Source organism: Oculina patagonica, chromosome 4, assembly GCF_052425735.1.
Source record: "Oculina patagonica isolate OP01 chromosome 4, crgOcupat, whole genome shotgun sequence".
In the NCBI taxonomy this organism is placed as follows: Eukaryota; Metazoa; Cnidaria; class Anthozoa; order Scleractinia; family Oculinidae; genus Oculina; species Oculina patagonica.
The window spans coordinates 59,510,674-59,523,686 of NC_135761.1; the positions used below are offsets into that span (position 1 = coordinate 59,510,674).

The 13,013-nt window shown below is 39.7% G+C and overlaps 1 protein-coding gene across 3 annotated transcripts in view; it reads left to right on the forward strand.

Moving 5' to 3' along the window:
- The window catches only part of LOC144647742 (uncharacterized), a 55,317-nt gene that overhangs the window by 3,553 nt on the left and 38,751 nt on the right, over window positions 1-13,013 (forward strand). The window contains exon 3 of one of the 3 annotated variants that reach the window (XR_013569622.1): window positions 327-738. The exons of the other annotated variants lie outside the window; for them this stretch is intronic. The gene's annotated coding sequence lies outside the window, so the exon portion shown is untranslated. The remainder of the gene's footprint in view (window positions 1-326; window positions 739-13,013) is intronic. 3 annotated transcript variants of the gene reach the window in all.

Genomic DNA, 13,013 nt, shown 5'->3' on the forward strand with positions numbered 1-13,013 from the left:
AGTATAAAGATTGTATGCGCAAAAAATTAACGATGTGAACTTTTGTAGTAACAATATAACCAGTGTAACATTCTGTCCATTTCCAAAGCAACCCCTCGAACTCTGATTCAGAACAGAAACCAAGCAGTGAGACCTTATAATTATAATTTTCGTTGTGACCTCAGTCTCGTACCAATTTTCCCCACAAATTGTTATCGATGGTTGTCTACAGCGTACTGGAACTTTCCATAATTATAATAGTTTCTCTGCAAGGTAACTGGGCAATTCTCACATAGATTAATGAAACTGAAAAGCTAGTAACTTAAGTGAGCATTCTATTTTGTCAGATTGTTACGATCTCCTCAAATCAGGCCATACTCAAAGTGGATTGTACTTTGTCAACCCAGATGGTAGAGAATCATTTACTGTTTACTGTGACATGCGCACTGACGGTGGAGGCTGGACAGTGTTTCAGAGACGACAGGATGGCTCGGTAGACTTCTATCGGGGATGGAACGACTATAAAGCAGGCTTTGGTCAGCTGACTGCTGAGTTCTGGTTAGGAAACGACAAGATCCACCGACTGACGGCCTCTAGACCGAGCTCTCTACGAGTGGAGCTTGAGGACTGGAGCGGAGGTAAAGCGTATGCCAAATATGGCAAGTTCAACATCGGTGATGAGCAGGCGCTGTATCGACTTGAAGTGGGTTCATATTCAGGAACAGCGGGAGATTCAATGACACGTGGTTATAATCTTAATAACATGGCGTTTAGTACTAAAGACAGGGATAACGACAGAATTAGTCCTGGTTATAACTGTGCTGTAGCATGGACAGGCGCCTGGTGGTACAACAATTGTCAGTACTCCAATCTTAACGGAAGATACCTGGGAGAAAAAAATGATACTCAAGGTGTCCGTTGGGGCCACTTCAGATATTCTCTTTCACTCAAATTCGCTGAGATGAAACTAAGGCCATCATCGTAGAAAAAATTACAAGTACCAGGTTAAGGTGGTTTCAAGTCCCGTGTTATTCGAACAGTTTGAAAGGACAGTACGTTTTACAAACAGTTATGCAACGAAATTTTTAATATAGTAAGAAACTGTTGTATTCCGATCTTTTGTTCAGCGTAAGTCTTATCTTAAAGTATTAGTAATAACGACAAAATCTTCTACAGTGCAAACTTTATAACAAAATGATCAAATTGGCTTTGTTAAAAGCACGTCATATAGAGCTAATTCGAGAAAGGTTGTCGGAAAAAAGCAGAAAAGTGCACGCGACAAGACCAAAAGGTAATATGGGTAGAAGAAGAGAGCTACTGCACGTGCTGAATACTAATAAGAGTGCGACATGAGAAACGCGATGTAGCCACGAGAGTTAAATTTTTTCTTTTGTCTTTGTTTTGTAATTAGTTAAAACATTTCTTGCCGCGTTAGGTTCAGTTTCTGCATTTATTAGTTCTTTTTTGCGTACTTTTTCCGTGCAGATTTAATGCAGATTAGCTTTCTCAGCGTCGTGTTGTGTAAGCGCTTATTGTTAATTACGTAACCTCGTCAAGTCTATTCTTTTGTTCAGGATTCCGTATATAGCTTTGTAGTTTTTCAGTCTTTAAATTCAGTCGTTGTTAATCCGGAGTGCCGTATAGATCTTGTAAGTAATCACGTTTTCCTTTCTAGTTTGCCGTTATTTATATTCTATTTGTTGTATTTTGGGTTTATTTTTGTTTTAAGTTCGTACTTATTTATTCTGTATTTTTCTTGTTTGCATGTTTCAAATGAATCGTTAGAATTAAAGACTATCCTCACTGCATGCATAATTAGCGCATCTCGGAATTTGATTTAAACTCTTCAAAATAATGGGCGCTTTCCATTCGACCAAAAATTCTGGTTTGAGTTTCCGGAAAATTCCAGTGGCGAATGGAACAGCATTTTCCGACTCTTCCGGTTTACTGCACGGAAGGGAAAACAAAATTTGCATATGGTAGTGCGTCGAATATGGAAATTTCTACGGTGCATTTAAATAATGCACTGTGGCAGGTTTGTTGCACATATAACTATATTTTTGCAAATAAAAAGCATTCCGAGCACTAAAAAAACCGCCATGAATGACATCGTAGCCTCGAATACAGGGACCTTTCAAAAGGCACACAAGCAACGAAAACGTCGCCAACCCAAAAAGTTTAATGAGCAATACAATGGCGTAGCCTGCACGCGCGTTATAAATATTTGTACATTTCTTTGCTGCCGCCTGCAAAACAACAACGAAAAACAACCGAGTTAACCTAAATTTTTTATTTGGAGTTTCAAGAACGCTTTCTTAACACATGTAGCTGCTTTCAGCTGCCCAAATCGCTAAAATTTCTGCCGAAGGAACTTGGGCTGAGTGTAAAATGGTAAATTTTTCCAAAATTTCCGGAAAAGAGGACAACCTCGCAAGGTAGACCTAGGGCGCTTTCCATTCGACCAAAAATTCCGGAAATTTCGGAACAAGGACGAATAGTACAGAAATTTCCTGGGAAAGTAAAATCCGGAAAGTGTTGTCTTTCCGAAATGCGAACCATTCAACCGAAAACCCCGGAAATTCCAGAAGCAAAATCAAATGGAGCTGAAAGTTCCCGGAAATTGTTTTCGAAAATTTGGGTCTACCTACCGTCAACCGGCACCAGCCTTTTCCTTTATGGCTTAATTTCCCGCTTCGCCTTTACCTATGGAGGTTCCAGAACCAGTTGTCGTTTTCCCAAGCGTTAACACAGAACTTGTACCGTCGCCTGTAAGGTATTTTTATATTTTGCTTTGTTTTATTAGCTTTTATTCGCCGGGTCTTTCGTTTTCTATGCCACGTGTTCAGCGTTCTTTTGTTAACTCTATTTTAGTTCTTGTATTATGTTCGGTTTGGTTTCGTCTTATTAGTTTTTATTTGTCCTAACAATTTATTTTCTCTGTTATTTATATGTTTATTTCGCTGGCGCTATAGGTTCGGTATACTTGTTATGTTGTTTCGCGAATTATGGAAGTTTCCGCTTTGTATTAAAAAGCGAGAATGTACCGCTTTTCAGTGAGGAATTTTGTTGTTACTTTATTATGTCAACGCAGAAAGTTTCCGTTTTTTAAGCGAGGAGGCGCCTCTTTTAACGAGGAATAGTTGCGGTTATATTCTGTACATTGTTTTGCCAATGTTGGGAGTTTTCGCTTAGTAGCGACGAGATACCGCTTCACAGCGAGGAATTCTGTTGTTACATTCTTATGTGAACGCAATACGTTTCCGCTTTGTAGCAAGAAGATACCGCTTTACATGTACAGCGAGAATGTTTGTTGTAACATTGTTATGTGAACGCGATACGTTTCCGCTTTGTAGCGAAGTGATACCGCTATACAGCGAGGAAATTTGTTGTAACATTGTTATGTGAACGCGTTGTAACATTGTTATGTGAACGCGTTACGTTTCCGATTTGTAGCGAGGAGATACTACTCTACAGCGAGGAAATTTGTTGTAACATTGTTATGTAGATGTAGAAAGTTTCTGCTTTTAAGCTAGGAGACGCTTCTTTTGACGAGGAATAGTTGTTGTTACATTGTTTTGCCAATGCTTAGAGTTTCCACTTTGTACGTGAGGAGGTACCGCTTTGCAGCGAGGAATTTTGTTGTTAATTGTATTGTGAAAGCAGATTGGTGCGAGGAGGTACCGCTTATAGTTAACAATTATCCTGCGAAATCGCGCGGAATATCGCCTGATACTTAGCCGACGAGGCCGTAGGCCGAGTTGGCTAAAATCAGACGATATTCCGCAAGATTGAGCAGGATAATTGTTTTATTATTCAACAAATTGTCAACGAAACACATTTTGCAGAAAAAAAAAACTGTAATTATGCAGCGCTTTACAAGATTTCGGAATTATCTTCGCAACCTACGTATAACGCAGGTTATTATTCAACAGATGCGCGCGCTGCCCATATATGGTCAAAAAGTTAACGATATCTGTCATCCGTACATAACAGATATCCTGCGGTATACGTAGGTTGCGAAGAATCGTCCGAAATTTTGTAAAGCGCTGCATAATTACCGTTTTTCTTTCTGCAAAATGTGTTTCGTTGACAATTTGTCGAATAATAAAACAATTATCCTGCTCAATCTTGCGGAATATCGTCTGATTTTAGCCAACTCGGCCTACGGCCTCGTCGGCTAAGTATCAGGCGATATTCCGCGCGATTTCGCAGGATAATTGTTAAATATCTGTTATGTACGGATGACAGATATCGTTAACATTTTGACCATATATGGGCAGCGCGCGCATGTGTTGAATATTAGGAATATTTGTTGTCATATGAGTTTGTCTGGGTTTCCTGTGGTTATTATTGTTTTGCGCATGTTGGTAGTTTCCGCTTTCAAGGCGACAAGTTCTGTGTTGTTTTGTAATTTTTGTTTTGCGAAACTGAGAGTTTCTGCTTTTTAGGCGAGTGATTTTGTTCTGGTATTGTTCTGTAATTATTGTTTTGCGAATGCCGGAAGTTTCCGCTTTCTAGGCGGGTAATTTTTGTTGTTTTATTTTTGTTGTTTTAACCAAGTCAGCTCAAGCGTTCCTGATTGCCAACATGAAGATTTCAAACACTTCCTCCGCGTCCACTCTAACCTCTTCAATCAAAACATTCACAACACTCCTGATTACACTTACAAAGTCTTACAAAAACTAGCATCTGATCCCGACTTAGTGGTCCTCTCCGGCGATAAAGATTCATCAGTCGTCATTATGCAACGTGCTGAAACTATGATCGAAGAAGGCATAACTAACGGTAAATACGTGGAGACTGACGACAACACACTAAAAGACCTTAAATCTTTTCAAAATTTTCTGACCCGAAACTTCAAGTCATCTCTGCCCTTGGACAAGATCAAGCCGACATCAAACCAGCCTGCTTTCCTTTATGGGACTGCCAAAACCCATAAATTCCAGAACCCTGAGCAAATTACGAAGGACAATCTGAAACTTCGACCGATTGTCAGCACTTGTGGAACATTTTATTACGAAACAGCTAAATTCCTAGCCTCTTACTTACTCCCTCTCACTGAGAATGAATACAGCATCAAAACTACCACTGATTTCGCTGAGCGTCTAACTAATAGAACTGTTGATGATGACGAAGTCTTGGTATCATATGATGTGTCCTCTCTCTTCACTGAAGTTCCGCTCGATGAAACCATCGACCACATCATTTATGAAATCTACACCAACAACAAGCTACCACAACTCAGCTCAAAGTTACTCTTTAGACGTCTTCTCTGTAATGTCACCAAGAATACAGTTTTCAGTTTTAACGACAAGCTTTATAAACAAATCGATGGATGCGGCATGGGCAACCCACTATCTCCAGTCCTTGCTAACATTTTCATGGCCAAACTAGAAGCTGATGTAGTCCGACCTTTCAACCCACCATTCTATGATCGATATGTTGATGATTGTTTCTCTAAGAAGAAAAAGGGCGAGCCTGATGCTCTACTTGAACGCCTAAATCGCTACCACCCTAACATTGTTTTCACTGTCGAAGAAAACCCCGACCACTTTCTTGATACTGCCTTTAGTTACACCAACAAGTTCAATTGCAGCGTCTTTAAGAAACCGGGGAAATTACCAACACATTGGAAATCTGAGGTCCCTACCAAGTGGAAAAGGAATTGCATCACTGGCGCACTCCATAGAGCCAAACGAATCTCCACCGATTTTGAGCAGGACATTAAAACTTTAGAAACTTCTTTCATCGAAGCAGGTTATCCGAAACCTTTTATCTCGCATACAATCAACAAATTCCTAACCGACTCATCACAAGACGACAACATCATTCCAGATTTTCTCTTCGAAGAACGTAAGAAAGTTTTCATCAAGCTCCCGTTTTGCGGCAAAAACGAAAAACTTAGTAAAACGTTTATTGCTAAACTCAACAAGTTTACTAATTTCAACTTCATCTTTGTAATCCTGTGGCAAACAAGGCGCATCAAAAGCCTCTTTAATAACAAAGACAAAAACACTCACAGATCCAAAGTTGTTTACAAAGGAGATTGTTCTTGTGGGGTTGACTACATTGGCGAGACTGTGCGAAATTTAGAAGTGCGAATTGCGGAACATTCAAATCCTGCTCACACCTCTGAACCTGCAAAACACCTGCGGGAAAACCCATCGCATTCTTTCACCTGGCGTGTTCTCTCTTCAGCACAGACATTCCACAAGCGTAGAATCGTTGAGGGTCTAATGATCCAACAATTCCGCCCCAGTTTGAACAAACAAGTCATTTCTTATGTCAGTAAACTTTTCCCAACGGGAATTACATAAGATATAAATGCATGCGTGCGGACGGTCTCTTCAACCCTGATGATGGCAAACAGCCGAAAACGTTTGGTTTTATCATATTAATTTTACCATTTTAACTCTTTTTAGCCTTGTATATAGTATATATTATTTTATTTTGTTATTATTGTTTTGCGAATGCTGGTAATTTCCGCTTTCATAGCGAATTATTTTGTTGTTATTGTTGTGTTCTTATTATTTTGCGAATGCCTGTAGTTTCTGCTTTGGCAGCGAGAAAATACCGTTTTGCAGAGAGGAATTTTTTGTTTTTATATACATTGTTTTATGGATGTTGAAGCTTTCGCCCTGTCAGTGGAAGGTTACTGCTTTATAGCGGGAATGTTTGTTCCCTTTTGTCAACTTCGTTTCGCGAGCGCTAGATTTTCGCTTTGGGAAAGGTCAGTTGCGCTAACGCTGCGTTAGTGTCTTATTTGTTTTTTGTTCCGCGGTTTCTGTAGTTTCTATTTTTGAGATTGTATTACACCATTTTGTAGCGTGTTATATCTGGTTTTACTTCGAAGGAGAGGACCGTGTTGCAAATGTGGCCGCTGGGACATTTGTACCTGTAGGATCTCCCAGACATCTTTTTAGTATTGTAGGACCTAGAACTCTTATAGTTGTTTGGGATACAGTTGCAAGCCTTTTGCCGAGCGTGTACTTTCTTTGCTGTTGAATTAATTTATATTCTGTATATTGTTTTTCATGTTTTTTTTCCTTTAAATTTTGTTTCCGGCTTTTATTCCCTTCTCATCGTTGACCCTGGAGGGACCTTCTCAGTGTCTCAATTCTGGACCTACTAGTTCGAAGTCTGGGGTCAACGAGGGGTTGGGTTCCCTGTCTTATTTCGGCCTGTTGTTTTAGTTTTCGTTTTATTTCTTTGCGCCCTTTTAGGCAAACAATTCTTGTGTATATATAGCTTGGTGAGCCTGTTCCTATGTGCCTTTTGTCACAGGGAACCCATCCCTTCGTTGGCCCCTGGCTCTTGAGAATGCGGTTTTCTCGCTCTCAGAGTTAAGTATATTAGAGCATCTTGTTTGCGTGAACCGGACCACTTTAGGGCTGGTATAATAATTACAGTTGTCAAACGTGAGAGCGCTTTTTAGTTCATTATAGCTGTTCTAGAACTCTGCTGTGTGCGCGCAGTTCTTTGCTTTCATGAGCGATACCGCTGTTCAGTGGATGGCCTCTGGAGTTTTAGTGATTTGGGGCGAAAACGGAGTCATATCACGTACAGTTCGTCCAATTACAGTTGAACCGTCAATGTCTCTTCTCTGTCATTGTCAGAGTTTTTTATTTTTGTGGATGGGGAATTCACAAAGTGAAAAGTGTTTTCTAGGTTTCTCCGTCTTTTGGTTTCTTGCTGGAATTCGATCCTAGACCCGCCTGTCGTTGCACCTCGTGTTCTTGCCCGAAGGATGCAACCACGTCTCTTGTACCTGCTGTGTCCCAGGGACGAGGGTCTGTTTATTATAGGGTGATACAAGAACCCTTCCAAAACTTGGGGCCTTCCTTTGGTAATTCAACAAGTCCTGTTAACGTCTGAGGTCGGCTCTAAACTGGCGGTTATCCGTGCTACTTGCGTCCGTTTCCCCGCGTAAGACTACATTTTGTATGGCAAAAGATGTTATTTCGTGATTTATAGCCGCTTCAAATCAGAGCGGACAGTGTTTTATATTACCGCGTGCTCCGGAGTGATATGCAAGGGCCTCCGCCGTTTGGCAGTGCAAATTACAGACGCCTTGCTTACCAAACTTAAGTCCACCTTCAATAAGCCGGGCTGGCTTAAGCTTGGTCGCCTCGATCGTACCAATCCTTTCGCGCATCTACGCAACAAGACAAGCAAGGAGATCCGTTAGTGGCAGTCTCTCCATCACAAGCTGTGCGATTGTTCTTTAAGTTTTAAAAATTCGTTGCACACTTACGGGGAATGTTTCTGAATAGCCAATCTCTTTTTACAGATGATAGATATGTTTTAGTTCTATGCTACGTGTTTTGTCATGCACTTTTCGGCGGGTGTTAGGACGTCCGATTTCGGTCGTCTATTGGCCGGACATGGTTCATTATAAACTAAGGAATCGTGCGGCTTACCTCTTACGATTTACTCTTACTAAGGTCCCCCGTTTGTCCACCTAAGTCCCCTTTTGCATGTCCGTCAGGTGCCCGATTAAACTTGCTTAGCTCCGAGAGTTTTCTTTAGGGCGTCTGATCTCAATACTGTAATGTTAGGCAAGCGCCTTAGGGTACCCCCTAGAGAACTATTTAGTCACGTGACACGTTGATGGTGCAATACCATGTGCTCAGTTGTAGATTCGAGTTGTTGTGATTAAACAAAGTTTTAACGCTGAGTTTATCTGAGAATTCATGGTGTTACAATACAGTTGACCTCGGATCTGATCAATTCCAGGCGCTTTGCCGGTTCAGCTGTTAATAATTTACCATGCGGATATCTCGTGGAGCCTACACTTCCTGATGGTGTATTAAGGAAATATTGCCTGATTTTGGAATTTAACTTAATAAACTACTGTAGCTCGTGATCTTACTATGAATGATATAATCTCACAGTAAAATTACTGACGCCAGTAATTGTACTATTATGGTCGTATGGTATCTACTATACCACTGTCGTACGATCTTCAGTAAAATTACTGATAGCTGCGCTTTTATGGATACGTATTCTAGGAAACAAAGAATATAAAACTAACTGGAGTAGTGGCTAAGTTGCAAATTTCCACGATGTCATCAAGTCTCGACAAAGCTTTTCTACCGTTATTTGGACTGCCCTCGTGAAGAGCAATTCAGAGCGCCGCGCCGAGTACAACCCCGAGTATCATTTGTTGCGAACAAGTGCCAGGGCGTACGAATTGTTGTTTTAGGGTTAGCTTAAAGCCGGAGCAAAGTGTTTTCTTTTAGATCAATAATGTTTGTAATTCACGTTAAATGACCAGGGACAAATAATAAGTTCTGTCGAAAGAGAGAGGGAGTGAAAAGAAAAAAACAAACAAACAAACAAAACAAAACCAAAAACAAAGAAACAAGTACGTCACTTCTAGCACACCCTGTTAAAACATGCTTAGTTAATAAGCTTTCTGGTGATTCCATCCTTGATTCAGCTCGAGATAGGGCGAAAGTAGAAGAATAACTTTTATAACTCTTTTAAAACTGTTTTAGTTATTTGCTTAGCTGTTGCAATAATCGCCTGCAGACCGTTAGCTTAAAATAATTACTTTGATACTGTAACTTCGATTAACATTTAACAATTTTTCTTTGAAATCGAGGTGAATATTCTGCCGCTATTCACCGAGATTTCAAAGAATAATTGTTTTAGTATATACACACGAAGTGATCTCAACAACAAGCGATCTCAAAGTTTTCAGAAGGAAACCATTCAAAGTCGATTTAATTGACCTCTCAATTAGCTTCAATTCATGCGTGGAAAATGTACATACAAGCGGCACCAACCGACATGCACGAAACGCATGGATCAAGCATTATTCACTCCGTAGGGAGTGAATAATGCTCATTAGCCCGAGATAGCGAACCAATCAGATTGCTTAAAACACCAAGATCACTGAGTGTGTATATACTAATGAGCATTATTCACTCCCTACGGAGTGAATAGTGCTTGATCCAAACGGAAACAAAATGGCCGGCGTAAACTCGCGTTTCGCCGGCGTTTCTGAATCGCAAATACTAAAAATACAAGAAGATGCTGAACCAGAAAAGACAAAAAAAGGCTAAGAAATTTGGCCTGATGGTTTTCAAAGTAAGAGAAGACGACATATTTCGCAATTTGCAGCACAATGTCCACACAACTCGAGTACTAAAACGATAAACAATTGCTTACCGTCAAGTCGCTCTTCGCCCGGCATCGGCAGAAATGAATACCGCAGATTTATCGGCAGCAACATCAAGTGTTATTCAACCAAGATCCTCCACAAATATTCAGGAAAACGTCTTTGTGCAAGAAAACATCCAGTTTTCACCACAGTTCTGCACACATTCAGTATAATCCAAACTTTCAGGTGGATCCTTCGCCAACTGCTCTTTCAATTTTCAATTCAAGTGAACTTCAAAAGCTTTGATTCAACGGTCAAAATGTTTTGCAAGCAGGTTTTTGATTCAGATTGCAGGTTTGAGTGGTGTTAAAGGACCATTTTGCTAGATTGTGACGAGGATTTTATCGAAGATTAACTAGATTTGCCATGTTTGAAGATTCTGTAAACTGTTTCGCGCATGTCGATTAGTGCCGCTTGTATGTACGTTTTCCACGCATGAATTGAGAGGTCAATTAAATCGACTTAAAAAGGTTTCCTTCTGAAAACTTTGAGATCGCTTGTTGTTGAGATCACTTCGTGTGTATATACTAAAACAATTATTCTTTGAAATCTCGGTGAATAGCGGCAGAATATTCTACCACTATTCACCTCGATTTCAAGGAATAATTGTTAATTAGCCCGAGATAGCGAACCAATCAGATTGCTTGAAACACCAAGATCACTGAGTGTGTATATACTAATTTGATTTATATTGTACTCCGGCTACGTTGGAGAATAATAGAATCACCATCCAAAAAATTCTATCCAGCGCTTTTTGTTTTGCGATCATTTTGGTAACCGAAGGCCCTTTTTCGACAAAAGAGCCAAATAACACTTCATACCAGTTCATATTCAAGCCGATGTTTCTCGAAAACCAAATAAAACTATTTCTCTGAGATTTTCGCCCGAGGTACTTAGATAGTATAAGATTCACTTAAAGCCAAAATGTTATTTGATCGAGCCTTGTGAACGTTTTCTCAATAATGTTTTAAGACTGCCTTGTTTTTGTTGTATTTTAGCACTTCAAAAATTGAAACCTATCTCATTTGAAACTTTCATCTTTCTTTAGTACAGCTGTACTGATCGATTTTCAGTCGTATTGGTTACCGTGGCATACAAGTTGCTCAAAGTTGAAAGGTATCGTCACTCAAAATCCGATCGAGCCACCTTAAGTTCGCGGACGCCTTTACAGAAGAGTGAAAGAGAAGTAAAAGTTCTTAATTTTTCAGAGATGTTGTTCCATGTGACAGCTGCTGAGTATTTAAACTGATTTTAAGCCGAAACGAATCGTAGTGCTGTCGGTTTGGTCAGAACCACCAGACTTGCGCCGTGAAATCTTTCGGCCTTTTGTGATATTGTAACTTTATTTCAGTTTCCCTCATTTTGTTAGTGGTGTACATTAAATCAACTAATTAATCTTTCTTGTCAGGAAATGACCAAAAAACATGTTGTCTTCACTTTTAAAGGACCTTACTGTATTAAGCATAGTAGCCACTGATAAATGAGTTGTGATCAAAGCAGTTTGGTTTTGTACGTTACTATAACTGTTTATAGTTTGAAGAGGGGGTCTCTTCGTCTCTGATTCGTTCGAATATGTTTCAAGTTAAAAAGCTACAAAATGTACGTGTTGGTGTTTTGGCTATTTTTTCAACTTCTGATTCCGGGGATATGTTCGACAAAATTCCAAAATAAAAAAATGTAGGATAAGGGATAAACTCAACTTTTTTTACTCTTAATGTTTTTGTCGCCATGTTGAACTTTCTCGTATCCAAGGCTTGTTTTAATAATTTTGTTTTTCGTGATGCTGTCCAGCAGGAAGTGAGTTCACATCAGATTCTGGGCTTAAAACAAGCTAGAGGTTGGATTGAGTCAGTTAGACTGCGAACACACACAGATCTCCTCCAGTTGTTTCACGCTGTGTAAATCATCGGTCAGTGATTGCAGGCCAACGCTGTCAATTTGTACTCAGCTCGATTAGCTTTTTGGTTACACTGAGAAAATTTACCTAATTTGTGTCAAAATGATAAGTATTAATAAAGCGTGTTGTTGTTGTAGTACTACAAGTGTAAATAAAGGTCCCCTTACTTTCTCTTGCAAAAGCTAAGAATAGAATTTATATTTGTATATTTCTTCGTTTGTAACCCTAAACGAGACCATTATGGCTTAAAATATTGGCGTTTTGCCCGGAACACCCTAAGCGAGACCAAAAATCCGAAATTTACACCCCTAGGCGAGACGACGAGCATCCCCGTCACTTTCATATGCGAGTCCTATTGGTGACAAAAAATCATCTTCATTAAATATTTTTTTCTTTCAAAAATAAACTCTGCAATTGCGGTCTTTAAGCCACGCTCTTAGTACAAGTATATAACACCTCTTGACGCCTGGGAAATACAATTTGCAAATATCAGCAGTAAAAAGTGATTTGTCACTGCAAGGAAAATTTTCGTAATGAACAAAATGTACAATATTTCGACATGATAATTGGATAATACTGGTGAAAAGAATGGGAAAGGGGAAAGTGAGAAATAATGTTCTCTCCTCCTGAATCTTCTCGGGGCTAATTTTTGCAATCGACGTGCAAGAGAATGTCACAAGTTACACAGGCATGGAACATAGTAAGAAACTTTATCTTTCCGCGATTCGACAAATTAAGCTCAATTTGCAACTTCATGTTTAATTTCAAATTCTTTGGTCAACGCAGAAAAGTCAAACAATTCAGTAAACAGGTGCAAAATGACAGCAATCTATGCGGCTCAGGCAAAGGCTACAGCGGTTGCAGAGGTTGTATCGGAAGTCATTTTACGGCGCCATATGCGGCAATCAAAGATTCCTTAAACGCTTTTTTGCAAACAAGAGGATCCAAGAATCATTTACCTGCAGTGAA